General features: G+C 38.7%; 1 protein-coding gene across 45 annotated transcripts in view; it reads right to left on the bottom strand.

The window, feature by feature from the left end:
- Window positions 1–27,958, bottom strand: part of ELAVL2 (ELAV like RNA binding protein 2) — a 307,766-nt gene that overhangs the window by 262,574 nt on the left and 17,234 nt on the right. The window contains exon 1 of one of the 45 annotated variants that reach the window (XM_081498354.1): window positions 2,791–2,872. The exons of the other annotated variants lie outside the window; for them this stretch is intronic. The gene's annotated coding sequence lies outside the window, so the exon portion shown is untranslated. Of the gene's footprint in view, window positions 1–2,790; window positions 2,873–27,958 lie in introns of those variants that run through there. 45 annotated transcript variants of the gene reach the window in all.

Raw genomic sequence — 27,958 nt, 5'->3', positions numbered from 1 at the left:
CACCACCCTTATGGCAGAAATTGAAGAAGAACTAAAGAGCTTCTTGATGATAGTGAAAGAGGGGAGTGAAAAAGTTGGCTTAAAGCTCAACATTCAGAAAACTAAGATCATGGCATCCAGTCCCATCATTTCATGGCAAATAGATGTGGAAACAGTGGCTGACTTATTTTTCTGGGCTCCAAAATCACTGCAGATGGTGACTGCAGCCATGAAATTGAAAGACACTTGCTTACTCCTTGGAAGGAAAGTTATGACTGGCCTAGACAGTGTGTTAAAAAGCAGAGACATTACTTTGCCAACAAGGGCCCCTCTAGTCAAGGCTATGGTTTTTCCAGTGGTCATGTATGAATGTGAGAGTTGGGCTGTGAAGAAAGCTGAGCGCCGAAGAATTGATTCTTATGAACTGTGGTGTTGGAGAAGACTCTTGAGAGTCCCTTGGACTGCAAGAAGATCCAACCAGTCCATCCTAAAGGAGATCAGTCCTGGGTGTTCATTGGAAGGACTGATGTTGAAGCTGAAACTCTAATACTGTGGCCACCTGATGTGAAGAGCTGACTCATTGGAAAAGACCCTAATGCTGGGAAGGATTGGGGGCAGGAGGAGAAGGTGATGACAGAGGATGAGATGGTTGGATGGCATCACCGACTCAATGGACATGGGTTTGGGTGGACTCCAGGAGTTGATGATGGACAGGGAGGCCTGGCGTTCATGGGGTCGCAAAGAGTCGGACATGACTGAGGGACTGAACTGAACTCCCAGTATAGCTACTATTTCCCAGACCTAAAATATCAGAAAAAATTACATTCATTTGTATTAAAATAAAAGTTTCAGTTTAGTTCTTCAGAAGTGTTAAGAGGTAGCCAGGTAAATGAAGGTCAAGAAAAGACAAGTCTCAGTTCTATGTAGCATTAGAGAGAACTCTGGAATTTAGGCTTTTGCCATCAAACAAAGTGAGGGCTAGGAATTGATTAGGGGCATATATATCTGATTTCTAGGTCCAAGTCTAACAGACAACTAATTGGGATATGGAAACAGTGAATAATAAAAGTAAAAGCTCGTTTGAAGTAAAGCAGCTGGCTTTACTAACTGTATTTCTTCATAGTTTGTGATCTTTGAAAAATTTTTAACCTCAACAACTTTCCTCACCTTTAAAGTATAGATTTTTCCCACTATGCCCAGCAAACAGGGCTTTTATAAGTTAATGGATAAAAGAATAGCTTATACATTCAAATTTAAATCTCTCCCCCAAATCTTCCTTTAAAACCACCCCTCCCACCTCACCTGATGTAATCAGAGATAACAGCTTCTTGAGAAGAGAATGGCAACCCACTCCAGTATTCTTGCCTGGAGAACCCTATGTTCAGAGCAGCCTGCAGGCTACAAAGAGTTGGACACAACTGAAGCTACTTAGCACACAGCATGTATTATTCCACTGTTTTCACCATACTTTTAATACATACTTATATACAGGTTGTTCTTTAAATTCTGTGATAAAAATTTTAAAAAAGAAAAGCTTATAAAAATTATAAAATATTATGTGGAGTATTGCTCTTTAGACACTAACCTTCGAGAGAACTATTTTTCTGCTGCTTCTAATCTGTGCTCAGGTCAAGCTATCACAATCACTGTAACTCGGGAAATTCAAATTAACAAAGGTCTGCATATGGACCAGGCTGGGTTTGCTTAAAAAGAAAAAAAAAAAAAAAAAAGGCCAGTTTCTATCTTAAATTTACCTGCAAGCAGACCAAGAACTCTAGTATACTAAGTTTCAAATACCAAATATTTAAACTACCAACAGAAGACAGAACAGACTATCTGAATAAAGCTTAACGTAAGAATGTTTAAACACACTGAATTAAAACACTTTCCTGCTGAACAGTTGATGGTGATGTTCAGATGCCAAGTTAAGGACCGTGTACTACAGATATCCTGTGATAACTGATAACTGAAGTACATGGTAGGCATCTGCTCAGAGCCTAACAGAGACATAGGGTCTTAGCATGGTTAACAAATTGACAGTTACTGGTAATTAATATTTAATGCTTACTATTCTTTAAAACATAAAAGATTAGGACATTTAAGAGAGCTATAATTATGAACTAAAATTAAGCCTAAAGATGCTTAGCATGTACCATACCACATCAAGAAAACCACTTTACACAGCCAAATACTTTCTGGTACAATCTGCTGATGAGGCAATCCTACCTGAATAACTGATAAAGAAACTACTTACAAGCCTAACAAACAGCTTTAGGCTCAGGGATAAAGCGTAACTGAAGATGGAAACCCCAGAGCACTGAAAAAAAGGGGCAAAGTGGGGGGGAGGGGTAGGAAGAAAAGCAGGAAGGGGGCCAAATCTCTTTGATAGTCTTGCACTTATCTTACCAACCCTCTTCTCTTCCCTCCCAGCTTTTCATCTCTGCTGCTGAATGAGCCCTTATCCCTTCTCCCATTTGAGAGCTCAGCTGGGTCCCCAAATACCCCCAATATACTACTGGTAAATATCTGGCTTGAGAGAAGTAGATGCATTTTCTCCTCATCCAACAAACCTATACCTCAAAAAGCAGGAAATACTTCTAAGTGTATTCCAATACTTGTGAAAGACAGCCAAACTCCCTGGAGAACGGCATCATCCCATTCCCAGAGGACCCATTGGGCAGAACTATCTTTACCTCATCCGTTAACCTTTACTGCTCAAAAGAAATGGCTAAAGTGAACATAAAAGGAAATGCTTAAAGGGCTAAGGATGGAAAACAGCAAGATCTCAGGTTATGATCCAGGAGCACTTACATGGAATGACGGCAAGCAAAACCAAAGTGAAACTGAAGGAATACACATCACTGCCGACAGCATGACAAACTCACACGATCTGGACAACTACAAAGTGGCCACACATTACAACCAGCCTGCAAAGCAGGAGGTTTTATTACATAAGAAAAGGCATCAGGGATCCTTTGAGATGGAGCTTTCGAATGAGGCTTGAGTCATAACCAAAAGGACACAGAAAAAATAGATATGCCTCAAATAAACGTATGTGAAGGACAAAGACATTCACATTCTTTCTAATATGCAAATCCTGTAACATGTAGCGTCCTGTGCTGGATACTCAAGATGGCTCAGATGGCTCAGATCAGTTCCCACTCTGTCTAGCAAAGAAGGGAACACATGCAGAACCACAACAGAGGACACAATCTGGTATGTGTGGGGAGCAGGGATTATTTCTTGATGACAGGGAAAAAAAATCAGAAAGGTTGAGAAAACAAAAAGGACACACGCGCTAAGCTATCCATTGTCGTGTGTTCACATAGGGGATGAGACACGCATGGCTTCAGCCATTTAATAAATGCCTGCTATGAGAGTCTCCACGACAGGCACGTGGGGAACCTGGTGGGAGAGACAGTAAACAAGAAAAGGGATAAAACTTGTTTAAAACTGCAACCTATGTATGAAAAAAAAAAAAGCATCCATGTGAATAAAATAGGAAGGGTGATCAGGAAATGTCTCCAGAGAAGTGACATTTAAACTGAGACCTTAAAGATAAGGGACATGTTTAGATGTATTAATACTTGTCTCTTTGGAGGGAGGGGATGGAGCCAGGCCACATGCTAGGTGCTGGGGATATAGAGGGAATGATGAATAAGATAAAACCTACACCCTGAGCAATCTCCTCCTAGGGAAGCATGCACATGCTGGATGGAGAAGCCCAGGAAACTGAATTTTACCAGGATGGAAGCTTAAGGACCTGGGGAGATCCTGAAACCCACTCAGCATAACCATTTCTTTTTTCTTTTTAATGAAAGAAATGAAGCCCAGAGATTGGCTCAGGGACTGTCCCTGAACTAGGCAGGGGCAGAGGTGGGGACACTAATTTCATAACTGTCATTACTCGGAACTGCCCGTTAGATTTTTTATCAGAAAACTCATATGGACAATCAGAGCTCAGTGAATTGATACTATACAAGGAATGGTTAATATCTGCAGTGAAAACAAGGAGACTCCGAGCCACGCACTTCACAGGTCATTGTGGAATCATCTTTCCTTATCAGACAAAATCAAAAACGTAGCCAGCTTTTCATAAAGTGAAATGTATTCATTTTCTCTTCTGAAGTTATATGCATCCTACTTTTGGGTATCTAAGCATCCAGGAAATGATAACAGTGATTCTGTCAGACTTTTTCCCAGGCAAAAAGAGTTGGCAAGTCTATCAGTCCCCTTCCCTCCACACACTTCTTTTTCAATGAGGAACAACTGCTATAGAGAGCATGGAGAATGTGAGGAGCCACTAGGAGGAAAGTTCATTAAAGCAAAAAAATGAAAATAATTCCAGTACTTTTCAAGGAAATAAACAGGAAGACATGAAGATAAATAAATGGTCATTTACATTCACACAACTGAGTTATTACTTAGCAGTGAAATAAAAGGGCCCATGCACAGATGAAAGTGTATTACAAACTGAGAATTTTGATCAATTTAATTCTGTGTCCTGTTTGACAAAGGGATTTATAACCTTTTAAGTTATTACAACTGTCCTTAGAAGTCACATATAGTCAACAAGGAAACATTACATTTCAATCACGTATTTTTCCATTCTTACATTATACTTTAAAGATCACGTAGGAGCAAAAATAACATGGGGAGACATGCCCTTCGGATTGGAGCTGCTACAGCTCACCCCTCACTGTCTCATGTCTGGTTAACCCAAAACTCCCAGCACAACCAGACCTAAAACAGAAATTTGGACCTATTTTGCCGATCAGCTGCTGCTCAAGGTCCAGGTCAACCTGCAAATAGGCATTTCTAAAGTGTGCAACCAGGTTTAGCCTGAGAAGAGTAAGAGATTAAAAGTAAAGAGATAATGGAAAAAAAAGTAATCAGTTTACAGCATCCTGCACTGGCAAGATACAGGGTCCCTGTTAAAGGAGGTTTCTCTCAACCTTTTCACATTAATTCACAGCCCTAAAGGAAAAGTAGTGACCTTAGTAAGAATTCTAGACCTCGGTGCCCTGAAGGTCACCAGTTAAGGTCACCCTGAAGAGAATGTGGACTGATCTACTGGAAAGAACAGACTGGCTGGTCTTCATGGATGCTACGCTCTAGCTTGAACACTGTCCCAGCTAGCTGAACTTGAGAGATTTCTAAATCTTTCAAGGACATCAGAAACATTTTTGTCTGTAACAGAGCATTTATCTCTGTTACTGAAGAAAAGTCACCTTCCAAAAAAATTGCCTTGAAAGCCCACATCATGTGCACTAAAAAAAAAAAGTAACAGTAGTTTAAAAACACTCTTCCATTATATATAAGGAAAGTCACGGTGAACTTTATGAAAATTTAAACCCTGATGCCTAATTTTATGAAAATAATGCAAGCAATAAAGATATAATTTATTATATACTACATAACTACATAGCTCAGACTATTTTAGGCAAGGAACTCAGATGGATGCTTATTTCATACTGAGATTTATAAAACATGAATGATTTAGGAATATACATGGACTCCGAGCAACTAAAATGGTGACAACCAAAGGCTGACTACTGTCATATCAGAAAAATAACAATGGGAGTTTTGAAGAAATCTTTTACTCTCAAAAAAAAATTAAAGTACAGTTCAATAAAAACCCATCTTTAAAAAATAGAAAGACAGTTATCCTTTTCAACTCGTGTTGATCTCCCCTTTATCACTGGAGATAGAATATATCACTCAGAAAGTCACCCTGAAGCTATAAGAAGCTTAGGGGGAAAAAAAAATTTAAACTTCAGGTAAGGATAGGAGTGGGAGCCTATTAAAACAAAAAAGTAAGATGTAAGTGTTCAAAAAGTGTATTAGCAGGACACTTGCAGTGGATTCAATAACAGCCTTTAGTGACAACAGAAAAAGAAAAGAAAGCCTTTTAAAAATCTAAGCCAGTGAAATTTTAAAATGACACCCACATGACCCAGTTTACTTTTCTATTCAAAGAATTTTGATGCTATGTATCTATTTTTCTTTGGAAGATTTTCATGTCTAATATATTTTAAGAGTTTAAAGGTATGCTTTTACTTAAGCACACAATGGAATAAAACATCACTGAGGACGACCTTGGACCTGTAAACAAATTTTAATGGGTAAGAAAAATATAAACATGGCGGAAAGGCAAATATATAAACGGCAAATGTGACAAAGGGTACAGGCATTTAGAAAAGGAAGACAACATTGCTGGATGGGGTGAGAAAGACACCAGTGATTATTCGTTTAACTTGGGATGTATCAGGCAATGCACTAAAAATCCTTTTCAGGGGCACTATCCTCATGCAATCCTAACAACCTAAGGAAATAGGTCATTTTATCCCTATTTTTCAGATAAGGAAATGGGTTTAGAAAAGATTAACTTGCCCAGAACTACAAAACTTGCAAATCCAGGTCTATCAGACTGTAAAGCACATGCTCTTTGAGCCACTTCAGTAAAGCAGTTAAAACATCCAATGCCTGGCTTTACTCCAGACCAATTAAATAAGAATCTCTCCCGAAAGGACCCACAACCCTGGGATTTTTAAAAGCACCTCATTCGAGGTGCTTCATTGTAACATGAAGCCAAAGTTAAGAACCACTGCAAAGACCTTCATAAAACAAGTGGAATAGCAGCTGGGACAGGCAGAACAGGTAAGAGTCAAACAAGCAGAGAAGAGAAAGGCATCCAACTTTTAGGGGAACACACGACTGTGAACATCAGTGAAGCTGTGGAGGCAGAGCCAGGCCAGAGGTCATTCAGGGAGTCTCAGCTGGGTAATGACTAAAAGGCCAGGGACAGTCAACTGGAACCTGTCTGCTGACAGCACAAGCAAGGTACAGACCAGGAAGGCTGTGCTCAGCAGACTACAATAAGAAAGGGGCACAACATAATTTTTACAGCTAATGTGACAAAAGGGCTATGAATGTCAGGAAAATAAGAAATAAGAGTTGACTAATCTAAAGTAAATGGGCAGAGATACAAAGTACAGGAAGGGACAGATAATGAGCAGGGCTTGCTGAGCAATCAGATGTAGCACAGTGGTTGTAACCACAAGCTCTGCAGTGATCCTTTCTAGCATTCACCATTCTAAGCCGCAATTTCCTCATTTAGAACATGGAGAAAATAACCATGTCATCTTGTCCACTTACTGGAAGGAATAGATGAGAAGATAATCCAAATAAAATAGACTTGGAGCGGCCATATTCCAGGAGTATAAGAAAATAGTACTCCAATTTTTTTTCCTTCTTACCAGTACATCTTTAGATGGCCTTGATAACTTTAAAGACTTATAAATGTAGAATAGAAGCTTGGCCTGCCTGCTTAGTTTCTATTTTCAGTTACTCTCTATATCAGTCCAGGCAAGTACCCAGGAAGCTAAGATGCAGCCATTTAAAGACAGAAATTTTTCCTTAATGGTAAGGTGGAATGTACCCCATCACCTGCAAAATGACTGTCATTTTACAGATGGTTAGTCAATTTACATATTAAGAGATATACTAACTTTGCATTAATTATGTATTAAAATATACTCTGTATGTCCTCAACTGGATTCTTAGAGACAAATATTCAGCAAACAAATCCAGTAATAAGAGTTGGCTAAAACTTTCAATTATTAATCAAAATAGCCCACACAAGATAAAGCTTAGTAGTCTGCAAGATTTCCCATTTAACTTTTGTTTTCATATACCTTATTATGTCTTAAGATGATTTTCTACACACTTAGTGGGTAATCCTTCAGCTAAGTGACCTTTAAACTCACACTCGGAATGGCAAGAAATGGGTTCCTTAATAATCTGTTACATTATAAAAGCTATCATACGTGGTCATTTTGATAGAAACCTAAGTTGGTAACTAGAAAGGAACTTGGGTTCTTTCTCCAAGAAAATAAATACTCTTAATAAGAGGGGAAGGGAGGGTAGGAGGAAGGTTCAAGAGGGAGAGAGCATATGTATACCTACGGCTGGTTTATGCTGTTGAATGGCAGAAACTAACACAATACTGTAAAGTAATTATCTTCCAGTTAAAAATAAATTTTTTAAAAATAAGAGGACTCAACATGAAGAAAAAACAGAGTATAGATATAAAAAGGGCTAACTTCTACTGTTCAAGTCTACTAAGTATAGCTTAAAAATTATTTTTAAAAAGATATTTGAAGGTGTTTTAAAAAGAGCTGTGTTCTTTTAACCCTCAAGTGTAGAGACACAGGGCAACTCAGAGGAATGCCCATTTCTACGGTGAAGTAATTACCACACTAATTTCCCATTTCTGAAACCAGTTCTCACAGAGAAACACGATAACACCTTGGGTAACTCTAAGACACAAATAAAACGGTCGTTTCTGGAAGAAGGAAAAAGACCTTTCAGCAAATGAGACGTTTTCTCCTAAATCATGCTCTGGCTAGAGAACCACTCTACGAGAGGTGAAGTGTCCTGCCGTCCTCCTGTTTTGTACTGGAGACAAGAGAGAGCTAACAGTTATAATGAATACCAGGCGAGATCAGAGAGGGAATCCTGAATTGATGTTTTGTGGTGAAAAGGGTAGAGGAAAACACAAAAATACACTGAAAGGCCTGCTTGGATGCAAGGACAATGGATATTTTCACCAAATCATTTGAATCCACATCTCAGAGACCCACACGAGTCCTTCCCCACATGCGCCTACACAGGTAAGGCAAAAACAGTTCTGGTTTTGGAATGCATTTTCTACTTAGGATTAATTTCAGGCATATCGGCTGCCCTGAGAGTTTAGTTTCAAATAAAATGAGGCCACACTAAAAACTTGACTGATGGAAATGGGGTAATATCCATCTAAGGCTCCATCCTGTTCTCACAACTTAATCTTGCTAACACCTATAAACCTCAACCCAAAGAAAGCTAGAAATCTTGTTGCGTTCCCCCAAGAGAAGAAAGTTAAAGGTATGGCCCTCTCCTAGTTACCCTGAAGTGAGAGGAAAGCAACAGTTAAGTTAGGTCAGAGCCAATAACCACCAACTGACTAGCTATCCATGTAAAAAGGTGCTAGTCATTTATCTCAGAGCTTTGAATTTATTGTTCTGTAGTAAGGTTCCAGCGCTCATTTGTCTGTAAGTTTGAAAAGCTGTGTCTCACTAAGAAGTTGTGACTTGCAGATGTGTGCTCTGTGTCAGTACACAAAAGAAAGAGAAGGCACCCCAAACCTCACATCTCTTAACATTTCCAACAAAAATATCACAAGTTCCACAATAAACACTTCATCTGTTGAGGTTTTACAAGTAAAGGGGGCCCAGAGGGTCTCGGAGCTGCACACTCACTTCAGCAGACATTTGGGGAAAACACTGCCAAGACTCTCTTGACACCTGCGGCATAAGCAGTGTGTCTCTTTTAAACACATGTGCTATTTAAGTGGCTTTTAAAGCGTAAGTACCATGCCTTTAAAAACAGTTTGTAAGAAGTCAGACTATAAAGTTGAAGAGATAAGAAATCAATTGCATATCAACTGTCAAAAACCAAATTTAAAAGGTAAAGCTGTTCAGAAACTGCTGTACAGGGTGCAAGGGGAGAGAAACTTCACAATGGAAATGCCCAATCCCTCGGGTAGGAGCAAGAAAAGAACTCTTTGACTAGTTGTAAAGATCAGAAAGTATTTCTCTTCTGCAATGAAAACAAAAAGCAAAGTATAGATCAGAAATGCAAGGAAAAGAGACTAATTTCTCTTCATCCTTGGAGGAATTAAATACCTTTACCCCTCGCTCCTAAAATTCATATGTCAAAGTCCTAACCCCCAATGTGACTGCATATTGAGAGAGCCCTTGTGTAGGTAATAAAGGTTAATGCAGTCATAAGAGTGGGTTGCAATCCAACAGCACCGCTGCCCCATTAAGAGGAGGAAGATTCCCCAGGAGCGTACACAAGTTAACATCATGTGAGGGGACAGTCAGAAGACAGCCCTCAACAAGCTAAGAAGCAAAGCCTTACCAGGAACCAACCCTGCCATCACCTTCATCTTGGATTTCTAGCCTCCCAAACTATGAGAAAATACATTTCTTTAGTTTAAGCAACCCAGTTTGCAGTATTTATTGTTATGGCAGCCCAAATAGACTGATGCAACCCTTCAGCTAATTCATCCTCTCCATTATCTTTTTCTTCCTAATGCTGCTGCCCAACCTTTACGGACTCTTGGCATCTGAACCGTGGGTGTGTATGTGTGTACATCTATATGTCTCCACTAAACAATACCTCCTTACTTTTGAATTTACAACCATTAATTTTCCCCTCACTACGACATCCACCCTTCCATTTTCCAATCCCCAAAATGCAAGGGAAAGTCTTAACACCATATACACTGCTTACTGTTTTGTCTCCCCTCATCACCTACATTTCATCCCAACGCGGCTAACTTCAACTTCCCACGAACATCTCACTCTGTCACCTGCTGAAATACCATCAACTGCATACACACAGGCCTGCATTCACGGACCTCTCCAACTTTATAACAACTTACCTGCCCTAATGTTTCCTTCCAACTTCTCATGCAAAAACCCTGCACAAGGTCAAAATGAGCCAGCGTCATCCTGTGAATCTCTCTTCAATTTTCCTATTTCTTTTTTTTTTGTTACAAATTATACTGTCTTCTCTGCTCTACTTCCTCTTTCTTAATGGTGGCTGGAAGACAAGTTACTGAAGAAAATTAAGGAAGGGGCTATGGTAAAACTTTCTGCTCCAAAATTCTGCGCCATTTATTTTTACTCAAATAGGCTTTTAGCCCCACCAAGGCATCATGCACAAGATCTGAAAAACAGTGCCATCCAACAGAAGAGAAATAATCAAATGTGATATCACAAATTCCACATCATGTCCACGCATTTCATAATATATCCCAACTATTTCTGGTTTGGGAGTAGGGAGGAGAAAACCCATGAGATTTTAACTGGCCCTTGCAAACAGGCATTTGAAAACAGACTACATGCTCTACTTAAACTCAATGATGCCTAACTTTCACAACACATAAAAATTTCAGCTCCGTATAAACAGGAAATGGGGGAAATCATACATAATTAAATTCAGCAAGTTTCCAAAGATTTTCATCTCCCCCTAAATCTTTACCATCCCAGTAAGCATCACATAAGGTCTGTGGAGACCATGAGGCACCCACGAACTTGATGTCCAAGTTGAACCAGTTCCCCTCTCAAACCCACTGTTTAATTTCCCAGTTTCATTTCCATCTATATGCCAGCAATGAAACTTCTAATCAATAGTCTGTCAGATCTTCCTGATTTTCAATGATCCCTTCCCTTATCAACTCTTCACAGTACTTCCCAGGCCTCATCAACTGTCTTTTCCTGAGGATATAACTGAGCTCCATAACCTACATTATTATATCTTATTGATCTTTACCGTGTGAGTGACCAAAACAGTAATATACCAAGATTTACACAAAGTGAATGCCTGGCTCGTAATTTTATGTGCACCAAAATAGCCTCTGTCCCACTCACTGGACCTTCTCTTCCATACTCTCGTAACTGTTATTTTCTCCACTTTTTCACACATGCAAGCTCCTCACTATAAAAACTTCATGCACCTTCAAATCCCTCCTTCTCTTTAAAAACTACCCTGTTAACTTAGCATGCACTATCATACAGACCCTTTTAAGACCCCACCAATAACTTCACTTTAAGTGGTAGTTTTTATGTAGAAACCTAACCAGAGAAGAAACTTAAATCAGAAGAAACTAAGCTCTATTGCTCCATCCCAAACCAAAGTGCCCTACAGTTAGCAGTATCCAGAGATACTCCAGCGCCTCTCATCAGCACACCAGGAGCACTCAAACGGCCTGAGGACCCCATCTTTCCCATGCTAACTGTGGAGTGAAAGGACAGAGAAATGATACCAAGCACATCTACAATCTGGCTCCAGAATCAGAAGCAAACTGGTAGTGTAACATTCAGAGACTGCAGCGACTGTTTCAGGTTTTCTCCTTTCCTGGAACACCAAGTGCCCAGGAGGGCTGGGCCATGAGCTTCCCATGAAAGGGGGAAAGAACCACCCACTTTCTAAGACAGATTGACTGTTCAACACATGTACAGCAGGCCTCTCAAAGAAGAAAAGGCAAGCTGTCCTGCCAGAGATCTTAAAAGCTCCTGAGGACAACAATTTTTTTTTGTTTTTAAAGAGGTGACAAGATATATATCAACCCATACTGGATAGACAGCACCCTTTCTCAAATTCAGGATCTAATAAGGTATCTGTTTTAAAAACTCCTACAATTTGAGAAAATAACAATCCTCTTCAGATCAAAGAAATACATTTGTCAAACCAGACTATTAAAATTACGCAAAGCTTGTACAGTCAATCCCCAGTGTTTAGGGAAATCATTTCAAAACTCATGTGGTTAAAGCTACCTCATCTTTTCAGTGCCAGCACATCAACCACTTGGCAGTGCTCTCTAAAATCCAGGGACAATCCCTGACCAGTGAAATAGAGATAAAACATGGCAAAGGAAGTATTACTATCTCCACCTTCTACTGTTACAATGATAAGCAGAGTCAGGAGTATACTGGTAGGTACACATAGCTCCTAGAAAAATAATACTTAACGAAAGTTAAAATGACCAACAGTTCTCTTTAATCAAATTTTCTCTTATTTTTAGACACACAGAAAGCACATGCATGTGCATGCACGTGCAAACACACACCCTACCTATCAATAGCTATCAAAATAAACTGCAGGAATAAAATAACATTATCAGTCTTTAGACATTAAAACACATTTCTAAGCAGTATCTTCAAACCCAACAACCTTGAAAATCAAATTAAGCCCCTACCTTCATACACCAGAAGAGTAACAGGCTCATGATTAAGTGTGTAATTTATCTGTTTACATTTTATAAAGATTCCCAAAGAGTCCAAGATCCTATCCTACCAGTGACTACTTAAAACACTGAGAAGACAGAATTTTAAGTATGGAACAATAAAAAGTTCATAGTCTTTAACAGCATATAAAATTACCCCAAAGAGAATGGGACATGTATAAAAGAACATCTTACACAGAGCAGAAATTTCCAATTGCTAGTATTAGGAAGGCATTTCAAGTATCAAGATTCCACACATTTAAGAAAAAACATTCCTTTGTTCATTACAAAGCTTCCACAAAAATAAGACATTTAATGCCAAAGTGTCTCCTCCCTGAAAGCTGATTTACTCCAAGGAAGGAGTTCCAAGAGCTAAGCAATAGTTTACAATACTGACTCCTCTTCACAACCTGCTCTGTGGCACCACCACCTCCTTATAGACTGGGGGAAATGCTTAAATGGATGCTTAACTGACTTACTTGATCTCAATATTTTTCCCTACCACATTGTGGAATATCATACAAAGGAAGTGTACTCATTTTGGTCCTTGGATTTTTCTACTGAGTCTTAATTTTACAAGAAACGAAACTACAAAGAGTAAAATACTTCAGCAATCCAAGGAAGAATATCAAACTTTTCAGGTAAGTCTGGTTCAAGCCCTGGTCTCACGGCTCCCACTGGGTTATTTTGGTTTGAGTTATTTACAAATGTGGAAGCTCATTACATACAAAAGCTATCAGTTCCAATAAGCTCTGGATAACTTGCTATCTCCATTTTAAAAGACTCTTCCTTCACAATTACCATCCATTTGAAGAGTGATTTGACCCATACTCTGTCCTCTGGGACATTACATAAAAGGACTCTCACCTACTCAAAAATCAATCTTTTCAATTAGATGAAAACTTAATGAAAGCTGAGATCATCTTGATAAAAGCAAAATACTGCCAAAAGGCAAAAACAGCTTCACACTCTAACAGTAAATCTACAAAGTTGACAGATTATAATTCTGCTACATAGTCATTATGGTCCAGAGATCTTTGATTTCCCTCACTGGGGCAATGATTTTCCGTAAGAAAGGTATTCAGGGTATACTATCCCTACAGGGAGCCTTGACACTACCACTGTCGATTCTACTTACATATTTGGTTCCCTGAACAGAAAAGCATTTACTCACAATTCTATAATTAAGTCTCTTCAAAACAAAGAGTACTGTCCCAAATACGCAAAAGGTATTCTGTGAATAACTACACTTGCATAGATTTCCCTACTGATTCAATTTCATAATCATAGAATACAATAGAGGGACTGAATTTAGGCTTGCTTATCCACTCTAACCCCATTCTCCCCATTCGAGTGAATCAAATAAGGATGCATTTGACAGCAACCCACAAAGGAGGAGGAATATGATAATGGAAAGTAAAGCTGGTTGATGGAGAGTCCAACCCACAAGCATGAGATAGTAGTCAATTTAGCCTAAGTGGACACAGGTTGAATTAACCTGACCTTTATGCATGCTTCAATGTTCTGACTGTTATACAATGGATACCATCTGCCCAGCTGAGTCCTAAACTGCTAACAATAAGATTTAAATGGCTTAAGATTTGAGACAAAAATGAACCAAAATCCAGACTAAATCCTACTTTCTGCTTAAACCCAAAAATGAGCCTTCATCTTTTTTTAAAAAAAGCATTTTCCCACAATGCAAACCAACAAAGGTGCTTTGAAAAGAGAACTATTTTCTGAAAATCATTAATTGAATCGTAAAATATAAGCAACCCGAAGTATATTTGTGAACCCTGAGTTTAAGACCTTGATACATCACAGGAGCAGTGCAAATAGAATTTGTAAGTCATCTTTATGTTATTCATATAAGTGAATAACAAATTTAATATAAATTTATATATTCAATTTCATTAAAATCATATAAATTTCATATAAATCATACATAAATGAGACCTGAATGCCAGCACTAGAATTTAGGATAGTGTTATGGGGCAGGGGTGGCGGGGGGGTGGGGGGTGGGGGGCCAAGGATGGCCAGAGAAAAGGGGGAGATGATGACAGAACTAACAAAAGATGGGCTGAGAGGAGATGAAAAAAGGCAACATGTGTAGGATTTAGGGTTACCAAAAGACATGTGAGTGAATAAAAACTATAGCCTAAGAAGTCATTGATCACATTCAAGGGATAAAATATCTGGCTAGTTCACAAAGCAAATACTGCATCTGAGAAAGAAGGGATAACCTGAAATGTCTGAAAGTGCTTGAAATCTGTTTTTAAGGCCACCAACAGCCAAGGAAGGTTTCCAGCAGGTGTGACAGCCAGAGCTGCCCTTTACCTGTCTTTTGCCAACGTTCTAACTCAAACGTGCCTAAATCCTACAGGGCTATTTTTATCCCAGGAGATGGTTCATAAAAATCAATGCTAAAAGGTTACAAAAGTAGAACAGTACTCCAACTGACCCACAATTTAGGTCTAATACCCGGGCCCAGAGAACTCCAGCATGGCTAGAATCATGCACTCGGAAGCCAGACTACACGGGTTCCAATTCTAGCTCTCCCACTTACTATGTGTCTCCAGGTCAGTAACTTACAAACCTCTTTGTGCTATTTGTTATATGCAAAACTGGTGCATCTTTACTGTGTACACTTTGGAGTGCTGAGCACTTGAGTCAAAGAATGAGGACTGCTTACAATAATGCCTAGCATAGAGAAGGAGCCTCCAAGTGAAGCTGATACAACCACTTCTACTATGCCACACCCTTTTGACATCTGACCAAAGTTACCTAACAGTTCCTACAAAATGGAAGACTGTTGATCCAGGAGCCTTTGTAGAGGGGTTTGTGTCAGGGGACAGCATGAGGAGACCGACTTTTCTGTTCCTATTCCTCTAAAACCACAAGCCAAAGGCTATATAACCAGGTGAACATTTCCCTCTTTTAATATGTCTCACACATTTTTTCCCCTCTCAATGGCTTAAAATGGTTCCCAGGCACACATATGTAATTAAAATTCATTATCTTAAAAGACTGCTTTAGGAAACCCAGCAATCAAATCTGCTATCTTTTTTTATGGGTAGATATAATTACAACCTAATAGGCATCATTTAATCAAGACTTAACAATTCAGTTCTTAAATCCAAAACTTGATCATTTTCTTCCTTGATAGGTGCACAAAATATTCTCCCAGGTGGTGGTCACATAAAGTGAAGGGCGGAAGAACTATTAAAACCCTTATCATAATGGCCTTCTAAAATGCTAATTATTACCCAAATATGACAGACATAATCTGGGAATAGAGAGCATAACACAACCCAATGCAATCTCATAACAGCTTTTGTAATTTTTCACCTCCATCTCTAAACACAAAAAGCCCCAAATAGGAAGTAGTAGTCTCCGCTCACCTAGTGCTTTCCGAACAAGAAAACAAAGTCACTGGTAACAGCATTCAGCCCTACCCTGCTTCTGACATCAGCAAATCAGACCTTCAAAGGAGAAACGCAACCCTATGCTTGTTTCCCATCCCACATTTTAGACATAAGAAACAGAGACACCAAGAACTGGTACCCTCCTAAGACATTCAGGATCAAACTCAGGCTAGAACCTAGGTCTCTTCCAGTTTAAAAAAAAAAAAAAAACCCACATTTTGTATTCTACCCCACTGTGTGGATAGGTAAAACTGAAATTCTGAGGGCCTACATTTTCAAGTCTGATAGCTGTGTCTCTTACATCTAATTACAATATCTATCCCCATTTCCAGCTAAGTAAGATTAATTCTTAGTCAGTAATGCTTAATAGTAACTCCTGCTACTCCCAGCAGCCAACATCCTAGTTTGAAAGGGATGCAGATCACTAATTAGTGCATCATCTATTGAGAGCCTGTAATTGCCTTACCACACCCAAGTCCCTTCTGGCTAGACTAAGCTTCTTTACAGCTCTAAAACACCGAACAAGAGACACCCAGTTGGCCAAGAAATCTATAAATTAGAAAACCCTGAGGACTCTATCACCAAAAAGAAATTTCATCTGTTCAGCTTTCCTTTCTTTTTCCTTTCTCAAAAGTCTATGAGAGGTCTCTTAGCAAATCTATACCAAGCCTGTACCTCTAAACTTACTTGTCCAAGGACTCTGTAGTGCAGAGGACACAAGTGATCTTTATGCAGGATTCAAAGCCTTAAATTTCTCCTAAAACAATCTCAGTATCTTCGGTTTTCCAAAGAATTCCAATCCAGGAATGAAAAAAGAAAACAGCTACTCTTTGGGGGAGGGGAGCATAACCATGGCATCCCAGTTAACCTTTTGTCATAGGTATCACCACTATTTCCATTTTGTAGGTCAAACTTTAAGGCTTCGAGAGGTTGGTTACTTAAATAAGGACCCTGAATTCCTAACCTTAGGTGTAACAATCAAGCTCTGAAATGCAAGAGTTCATATTTCTTACTCTTAGCTTTTCTAACACTGGCAGAAATAACCAGGTTGTGAGTTCCTACACGGGTCACCTCCAACTCCAGAAGGTGCAGCCACAGAGCAGCTCTGCCAAGGTGCCGTGAGCATGCGTGCCTGCTCAGTCTCTCAAGTCGTGCCCGCCTCTGTGAGCCCGTGGACTCCAGCCCGCCAGGCTCCTCTGTCCATGGGATTTCTCAGCCAAGAATACTGGGGTGGGCTGCCATTTTCTCCTCCAGGGGATCTTCACGACCCAGGGATCGAGCCCGTGTCTCCTGCGTTTCTTTACCACTGAGCCACCAGGGAAGCCCTTATATATGAGCAAGCTTCAGTGCCAGAAGTGACTCTGAAACCTGCAATTCAGCTTCTTCCTAACCTCTTTTTCTCTCATTCAAGGGTAACTTGAAAATGGACTGAAGCCCCATTCAGTTTCTTAAAAAACTAAGAATGAAATTTTAAAGCACCTTTCAAAGGACCTAGGTCTCATAACTTCTTGTGACCTAAGTGGTATGAGAATGAAAAGCTACTTCAGATGACTCATCTGTGAGCATAGAAATCAGTCTAGAATCCTTTTCAGCAAATGAATCTATAAAATTAGAAAAATTCAACTTACTTAAAGTTACAGTAACAACTTAAAACTAATTTTTAGATTTAGTTTGGAGAAGCATACCATGTTTGAAATTCTTATTCCAATACTAACTTTATGGGTGCCTTCAAGGGCAATGAGTATGTTTCTTAAATCTCTTCAAAGGATCTCATTCGCATTTACTAAGCAGAGGCCCAGGAAAGCTAGCATTAACATGCTCTGCCTGCTCTTCTGAAGCAAGAGCACCTCATTTGGGCTTTTCATCTCAATAACACACTACATACCAGGAAAACAGTTGGACCCAATTTCAAGCCAAAATATTATGAACTGTACAGCACCCTTTTCTTCCTTCCAATTTCACTTTTCCTTTCCATTCGGAGCTGTATAACACATATACAGGTGCACTCCAGACTTTTTTCTCAAAAATTTACCTGTAGAGACACCATTACCCTGAGACTCCTGGAAGTATGAAATATAAAAGCCCAAACGACAAACAAAAGCAGCACTACTGGAAACAGTTTCAAATTTAAATATATATGAGTGTGTGCCTGCATATAAAATAATATTAGCTGCAGCCTTATTTCTTTATAACCTAGGCAGAAATTTTCTCAGATTGATTTCATTTTTATAGCTACAGAGATTTCCAAAATAAAAAAGTGATTAATACTTCTTGTTTGGAATTTTGTGTTTGAAAGGAAATAAGTTTCACTGTCATTCATTCAATAAATACTAAGCTCTGTGTACACAGAACCATCAGAATATAAAAGCGTCAATTTGTCCTCAAGGACTTCAGAGTTTTCAGAGAAGTAAGTTTCTTGCAACCTGAAACTCCAAAATATCAATAAACCTTACCACCACCCACCCACCCGAGGTATCCTAGCAAGAGGACTCTGGTTTTAAATAGAAACCAACACCATTAAGAATGTTAGACAATGCTGGTATGGATTTTTCTTATTAGCTAAGCTTTTTTTTAAATTGACGTGTAGTTGGTACACAATATAAGTCACAGGTGTTCAACACAGTGACTCACAAATTTAAGTTATGCTCTATTTATACTTATTACAAAATATTAGCTATAATCCCTATGTTGTACAATATATCCTTGTAGTTTATTTTACACATAGTAGCTTGTACCTCTTTATCCCCTACCCCTACATTGCTCCTCCCACCTCCCCTCCCCGCACTGGTAACCACTAGTTTGTTCTACCTTTGAGTCCATTTTCTTTTTTATTATACTCACTAGTTTGTTGTAATTTTTAGATTCCACATGTAAGTGGCTATTTCCTGATCACATCCGGGTATATGACAGCCTCAATAAATGACAACATAACGTCCAGGAATTTGTTATTCAAACTAAAATCCTGGAAATGTCCAACTGAACAAATTCGAAACTTAAAGAAATTAATTCTATCAGGATATTAAATGAATGCGGTATTGCAAAACAGTAAATGGGCACCACTTCACCACCAACGACCCCATTTTGCTTTTCAAAGGAAGGGACTATGGTGCCATTTTCTTCTCGCGAGGACCTCGGCAACCTGGAATGGGCAAGCAGAGCCCTGCCTGACCACAGTGGTTTGGAGGACATCTCACCTTCCTCTAGGCCTATGACTAAACTGGGGGGTAAACAAATGCAGCGGAAGGTTTTAAAAAAACTGCTGGTGTGTTCAACAGCTGACAAAAGAGGTTAACATTCTATATACACCCACAGTACCATTTAGTCAATTTCTATTCTATTTAAGAAACAATCTAGGACAATGAAGGCAACGTAGGAAAAAGAAAACGCTTAGGTAAAGTACTCCAACGTGCGTTTTTAGCTCATGTGACCTTCCACAGTGCTCCAAATGTGTGTACGTAGATGTGTGGCCATGTGTGTATTTATAGGAAGTGTTGCGAGCACTATAAAAAAAAAAATGAATAAATCATAGAACATTAGTGCTACAAGGGACTTCTGAGAGCTAGTCACAGCTTCAAGTTTTAGGTAAGGAAAATAAGAACGAGTATTTGGACCAAGGTAGAACTTCCAAGTGACAGAACCTGGTTACACCATTCAAGGCTTCGATTCCTAGTACAATCTCAACCTTCAATTATTCTAATTTCATGCCTTTATTCTTAAATTTGCTGGAAACATGACTGCCCATTAATCCTCATGATACAGATTCTCAATTTTCCTTTAAGGCTCAAATGAGCCTTGCCCTATTTGTCCCAGAAAGGCATTAGCCCAACCCAGCAGTTCTCAAAGTGTGCTCCAGGAACCTCCAAAGGTCCCTGAGACCTTTTCACAGATTCAGGATGTCAAAACAATACCTTTTCTTCTCCCATCCTCTCATAGCATAAAGCAGAGCTTTCTAAAGGTTATACAATATATGATGGCTGCTTCTACATTCAGGCTGGTGCAATGTAAGAAAACAGCTGACTTCTATTAAGCTTACATTAAAGAAATGAAAAAAAAATGTAAAATCATGCCATTCTTAACCACTATTTTTGTTTTAGAAATGTATACGTATCTGTTATTTTAAAAATGTTATTTTTGTTAATACTACTGGATTTTTCAAGCTAAATATCTAGGTTTAACTTTCTCATCTTAATTTTTAATGCAATAAAAATATTAATAAAACATAACTTACATAAACAAAATGTCTTTTCAGTCCTCAGCAGTTTAAGTGTAAAAAGAGGTCCAAAGAAAAAATGTTTGAGCATCTCTGGTAAGTTTGAGAATCCCGTGCTAAGTAAATTTTCTTCCATGGTGAATTTTTATAGCAAATACAGATAAATCTTAGAATGATGTCCTATCGCTCTCCTTACCTTCCAAGAGATGTTTCTCTAGCCCTGGGACTGTGTAAACTACTTCTTCTGTGTCAACCTACGTCCTTTATTTCCATTTTCCTCATCCTGGGCCATCCTGCAACTGTCCCCAATCTAGTCTCTCTCTGGCTTTCATCCCACTAAGTCCAAAGGCCTTAAGACACCCTACACCACACAGAGAGGGAAAAATGTTCCTTCCTGAGTTTCAAGGCCCTCTGGAAACTTAACTACCCTCTAATAGTCAAAACCGTTTCCTCAATATGGGAGCATGTTATGCTTAATCCCCCTTTTTCCCTCTGAGGAAAAGAGTCTTATCTACACAAAACCTCCCCAAAGTGCTACTCACATCTCTGTAGTTTCACAAACCTTTTCCCAATGAAGCGGCAGCCCTCACCAAATCACCTCTCCCACAATCAGCTCATCACATTTCCTGATGACAGGCTGTCAACTAGATTTAACCTAAGGAGAGTATCCACATCCAACTGCTCCTGAACTCCCAAAGACCTGGCACAAAGCTGGGCTCTACAGAGGCACTGACCACTAATGAACAGTTGAGATGCAGAGAACACTGAAAGTCTGCTAAAATGCTTTCAAAAATACATGAGGGATTATTTTTTGTAGTAGTTAGTAACTACACATTAATATTTTTGCAAATTAGACATACACACGAAGCAAAAAGATTGTGACTGTCGTACGCTGTAAAATGAAAAAAATATAATTCTTCCAACACACACAAGAGAGGTTAACAGTTTCATTAACAATTCGAACATTTTCAAAGCCAATATAAACATATACAAGCACAGGTGAAGAAAGCAAATACTTTTGTACATTCACAGAGGTAGATCGTCCTGTAACTGTCTTTGCAACTTGATTTTTAGACCTAAGTATCAGACATATGAGAATGCTTTCTTTAGGATAGCTATAAAGTGGTCTCTTCGTAGCTGCAGGGGAATGGTTCTAGGATCCCCGAAGATGCCAAAATCCTGAGGATTCCCAAATCCCAAGGTCAGCCTTCCATATCCATAGTTTCGGTTCCGTATCTACAGATTGTAAACACATTATACAGTCCATAGTTCGTTGAATCCACAGATACAATGGGGCTGACTATAAGAGATGTGCCCAAATTTACATAACTGATCCCCTGATAAATACCCAAGGTTTTACTATTTCAAACAATGCTTGCAGTAAATACCCTACACAAGAGAGCAAAAATATAAAGATAGAAATTGTTGGTTCATAGTCAATTTATATCTTTAATTATGCTAGTTGCTGCCAAAAAGCCCTCTAAAGTTCTATCAATTTACAATTCCACCAAGACATTGCCTGCATTTTTAAAAATGAAGTGGAAATAATGCAGCAATGTGGAGAGGGAACTGGGAGAAGGACAAGTTATGTCAGGAACCAGCAGCGGGTGGAGGGTCACCAACTGCTGACACTACTCCTAAGACATCTGCCAACATCTTTACCGTAAGTTCCACGTGTATAAAATGAAGGTGCTGGTCAACACTGTGGATAAGGGCCCCGCCAGCTCTGATATTCTCTCTGTTCTTGAATTTGCTGTATATAACAAATGCATATTACATCTGAAGACAAAACACTTACTCTCTTGGGCTGCCCAGAAATAAGCAAACAAGTGCTGGGAAAGTCAAATTGCTGCACTGGGAAAGTAAATGCTCTGATAAAACCCCTGCTAGGAATTTTAAAATGGAAGTGAAATTGAGACTGGAGGAAATGGCCACCTAAGAGCAAAGACAAAAAACCATTTCAAAAATAACAAACAAACAAAAAAAGGATCATTTTAATCATTTGGGGGTTTTCCTAGTCAAGACAAGCAGCATCTCAGTAGAAGAAATGCAGCTAAATGGCGATCACAAGGGACAACCAAAGCACCCTGATGGCTACTAATTAATAAAAAGTCACAAACATCCCTTTCAAGTTTGCCATTTGAAAGAGTGGATGTAAACAGGAGATATGATTTGCTATGCTAAATAAAAGCCTTCATTAACAAGAAGTGACAGGATCACAACCCTGCTGCTGATAAACTGCCAACATACCAGGGGCCTTCAATGAAGGGCTGCCCATTTAACATACTGCAGTTGTAAAATGAGTTGCTTTAGAACAGTCCTATGTCACGGCAGGCCTGCAACATACCAGATGGAGCTGCTGCTGTACCCTGGATTGTGTGTGTGCATGTCTGTGTACACCAAGTGTGTACCTCAGGAGTACACATCCCAATAACGTTTCTTAAGATTAGCCTTCCTTGATCGAAGCATCCACCTTAGATCTTAACATCTCTGCTTCCAAAGACTCAGTGTTGAGCAGAAAGCAGTCATTCTCCCAACAGCCAAAGGAGGTTTCACACTGCTGTTAGACCAGCCTGGCTGTCATCCCTGGAGCCTGCCTCCTTACTTCTGGCAAACACAGCCACTTCAGTTCAGTCCTGAAGCAGTGATACTTTTTTAATACAGCATGCTTTGAAGCTGTATAAAAGAGGTCATAAATACATGTAAAAGGCATAATCTCAGTCATGTCAAAGTGGCTATAGAAGCATCACACCAGATCTTTTCCTGTGTGGTCCAAGTAAATTGTTAAACCTACCAACTAGGAGAGTGCAAACAGAAATGGGAAAGTTGTAATTATTCACAGGAAAGGATGAAGAGAAACAGCACTGTTAATTTAATATTTTAAGATGGCTTTTTGTTTTATCTACTATCCAGCACTTAAAATACTTTTGTGTAGTAATAATTAATGTCTATAAAAAAACCTCAAAATGCTCAGTTTAAACAGTAGTAATTTTGATTAACCCCAATTGGTCAAATATGTATGTGATACATAGCAACTTCTCAGTAGTCTGAGTACCAAGGCTGAGTATGCCTTTAAAAAAAATTAAACTTATACACAGGACTTTTGGCCTGTATAAGTTTAAATTTTATTTTTAAAATACAGAATATACTATGTTCAAGGAACAAAGCTGTAAAACACAACCACTGACATCAAGGAGCTTCCAATGCAGCTGAAAACATTAAATAAGTATCCTAAAAATGCAAACTCATTTAAAGAGCCATTAAGAACAAATCTACACTCAAGGCAATGGGCAATTGTTACCCCCAAACCCACCAGCCCCTTAACTCTCATGCTTGCTGTTCATGTAATGCAGGAAGTAACATTAGAATTCAGACAAATTTAACTTCATGAAAATTAAAAACTATTGGGAATCAAGACATTATCAACAGAGTAAGAAGGCAACTTACAGAATGCAAGAAATATTTGTAAATCATCTACAAGAAATTAATATCCAGAATATATAGAGACACTTAAAACTCAACAAGAAAACAAAGAATCAAATTCAAAAATGGGCAAGAGATTTGAATACATATTTCTCCAAAGAAGATCTGCAATTGGTTAAGCACATTAAGAGATACTCAACATCACTTGGGCTTCCCTGGTGGCTCAGCAGCAAAGAATCTGCCAGCAAGGCAGGAAATGTGGGTTCAATCCTTAGGTCAGGAAGATCCCCTGGAGGAGGGCCTGGCAACCCAGCCCAGCATTCTTGCCTGGAGAATCCCATGAACAGAGGAGCCTGATGGGCTACAGTCATGGGGTCGCAGAGTCAGACACAACTGAAGCAACTGAGCATGCATGCACAACATCACTAGTCATTAGCGAAATGCAAATCAAAACCCAATAAGGCTTAGCTGGTAAAGAATCCACCTGCAATGCAGGAGACCTGGGTTCTATCCCTGGGTTGGGAAGATCCCCTGGAGAAGGGAAAGGCTACCCACTCCCGTATTCTGGCCTGGAGAATTCCATGGACTATACAGTCCATAGGGCCGCAAAGAGTCAGACATCACTGAGCAACTTCCACTTTCATATTTCACTTACACCTGCTAGGATGCCCACTATCAAACAAGACAAAACAAAAAATAATACTAGTTGATGAGAATGCAGAGAAGTTGCAAACCTTGTACATTGTTGGTGGGAATGTGACATGGTACAGTTATTATGGAAAACAGAATGATAGTTTCTCAAAAAATTAAAAATAGAATTACCATATGATCCAGCAATTAATTCCACTTTTGGGTATTACTCAAAAGGATTACAATTTGAGCCTCAGAGATATTCGTGCACTCATGTTTGTAGCAATATTATTCACAACAGCTAAAGTGTGGAAGCAACACAAGTCTTCATCCATAGATGGATTAACAAAATATTGTATACATGGACAATGGAATATTCTTCTGCTTTAAATAGTATGGAAATTTTTACACATGCTACAACACAGACGAAACTTGAGAACATTATGCCAAGTAAAGTAAGACAGGCACAAAAAGACAAATACTGAATGATTTTACTTACATGAAGTACTTAAGAGTAGTTAATACTATGAGACAGAAAACAGAATGGTGGTTACCAGGGCCTAGGGAGAGGGGGCGATGAAGAGCTAATGTTTAACGGGTAGAGTTTCTGTTTTTCAAGATGAAAAGAGTTCCAGAGATGTATGGTGCTGCTGGTCAGCCAAAAATGTGAGTGTATGTAATGCCATTCAACTTTACACTTAAAAATGATTACAACAGCAAATTTCATTATGTAGGTTTTATCACAATTAAAAAATTGAAAAAAAAAGTGGAGAAAAAAACAAGAATTCTCTTCTGAGCTAAAACTTGTTTTACTTCTATGTTCCCTCAATCAACAGCGGGGATTATTAGTGTGTCATTTCACTGACATCAATCTCCACCTAAAGAAAAAAGGACTAAGATCTGAAAGTTTTAATGAAATAAGATCCAACTAGAAAAAAACAATTCTTGATGATGTAAACTACAGGAGTATAAAAGTTCTGATTACCTTCCAAAGGACCACACAGTGTTAAAAACAAGAGAAAAACAACTGTTTTAGCCAGCAGAGTTCACCTCTGAGGAAACCAATGAGTATAGAATACACTCTATATGGAACAAACCTAGATGTCCATCAACAGATGAATGGATAAAGATGATGAGGTACATACATACAATGGAATATGATTCAGTCATAAAAAGGAACAAACAGGTCAGCTCTAGTGAGGTGAGTGAACCCAGAGTTTGTTATACAGAGTCAGAAAGAGAAAAACAAATACTTTGTATTAACACATATATATGGAATCTATAAAAATAATACTGATGAACTTATTGCAGGGAAGGAATGGAGATGCAGATGTAGAGAACAGACTTGTGGGGGAAGAGAGAGTAAGACCAATCGAGAAAGCAGCATTGACATATGTACAGTATTGTGTGTAAAATAGATAGCTAATGGGAAGCTGTTATATAACACAGGGAGCCCAGGCTGGCGCTCTGTGATGACTTACAGGGGTGCAAGGGGTGGGATGAGGGGAGGGAGGCTTAAGAGGGGGATATATATACATATATACATATGTATATATATAGGGGGATATATATATAATTATGTATGATTTGCATTCTTGTATGGCAGAAACCAATACAACATGGTAAAGCAATTACCCTCCAATTAAAAAAAAAACAATATACTCTAGTAAACACAATGATCTAATATGTAGGTAAGGGGCTTCCCTGGTGGCTCATACAGTAAAGCGTCTGCCTACAGTGTGGGAGACCTGGGTTCAATCCCTGGGTGGGGAAGATCTCCTGGAGAAGGAAATGGCACCCCACTCCAGTACTCTTGCCTGGAAAATCCCATGGATGGAGGAACCTGGTAGGCTACAGTCCATGAGGCCACAAAGAGTCGGACACGACTGAGCGACTTCACTTTCATTTTCATGTAGGTAAGACATTATTTTGAAATACCATGCCATAAGTTTATGGTACTGTTCTGATGATGTGTGTGGGAGAGGAAATAAGCCACATGGAGAATTCACTTCCTCATTTCTTTTAACCTCTTTTTCTTGTCTTTTTTTAATTACCTAGAGCAACTTCCCAGACTCTACTACCAATATCTTATCAACATACACCGCCCTTTATTATTAAGGGACTGGCCAAAAGACACTCAGGTCATTTTAAGAAAAAAAGTATTTCCCAATAAATGTCTTCCAAGGTTTCTACAAAAAAAAAAACTGCCTAAGCTCTTCCATCCCAATAAATGTTTCAAAGACAATTTCAAAATAATATGGTACTTGATTTTAGCTCAAATTTAAATGCATACTGGGAGGAACATAGTACTGTGAAGTAACAGGGCGGGCTGCCTTGATCTAGTACAGGGATTCTACAAAAGATTTTATAAAAGGAATTTATATAAAAGAGATTCTACAAAGTTTATTTATAAATTAACCAAATAATTCAAACCATGACAAATTATAATTTTGGGCAAGTTGGTCCAGTCCTTTAGACCAAGCAAATAGCTTAACAAACATTCCTCTTTACAGTTTTTATAAATGCAATCTTTATATCAGAAAGGTATTATCAAATAATGTTGATAAATTATACTTCAAAACTGGGTAAGACAGCATATTTTCAAAACCATGAGTAAAGAGAATAAAGGATGCAGACTATGCAGATAACACTGCTGGACTTGGTAGTGGTTATACAGATTATAGTGTGAAAGCTATCCAATTACTGTTATACTTAAGGACAGATTTTTGGTAAGATATGAACTATTAACACATCAGACCCAGGATTCAAAGTTCACCATGAATTTAACAGGGAGAAGAGGGTTCAACTTCAGAACCCCTTTCCATTCTAATATTCTAATGCCTATGAAATTAAAAAAAAAAAAAAAGTCTGCTTGTGTGGGAGTAAGGCAGGAAGATGGGGGATGGAAGATAAGGTTAACAAATGAACTTCCCTGACCATCCACACGGATTTAGGCGCCCCAAAGACTCTTTCCCTTTATAGCACAAATCACAATTATAAATAATAATTTCCAGAATCATAACATGTGTCTCTCCTCCTAAACTGAGTTTTGTGTCAGCAAAGACTAGATCACATTCACTACTATGTCTCAATATCTAAGGTAGTGTGTGGCATACAGTATGAATCAAATGTTTACCAAGTAAATGAAACTGAGGAAACTAAGATGTTTTCACATATAAGCTGGAAAAATAATTGTTTTTAAACTACTGCAGAGCAAAAGCAGTTGATCAACAATCTAAGAAAAATGGAAATGAATAAGAAATCAAGAACACAGCAAAATATCCTTAAGGTCAGGAGGACAGGCACAACATAGTCATAAAAATTTAAATCCTATAAAGCTGAGGGTCCAGAGGAAAGTCTAAAGTTTTAAGAAGCCACTTTTTAGCAAAAGGTACAGTGGACATTTTCAAATACCCATGAGCTATTTAATAAACTGTCGGCAAATTTGTTTCATTT

This window comes from Giraffa tippelskirchi, chromosome 1 (assembly GCF_054371585.1).
Source record: "Giraffa tippelskirchi isolate mGirTip1 chromosome 1, T2T-mGirTip1v1.2.pri, whole genome shotgun sequence".
Lineage (NCBI taxonomy): Eukaryota > Metazoa > Chordata > Mammalia > Artiodactyla > Giraffidae > Giraffa > Giraffa tippelskirchi.
This window is presented reverse-complemented; position numbering and strand designations above follow the sequence as displayed.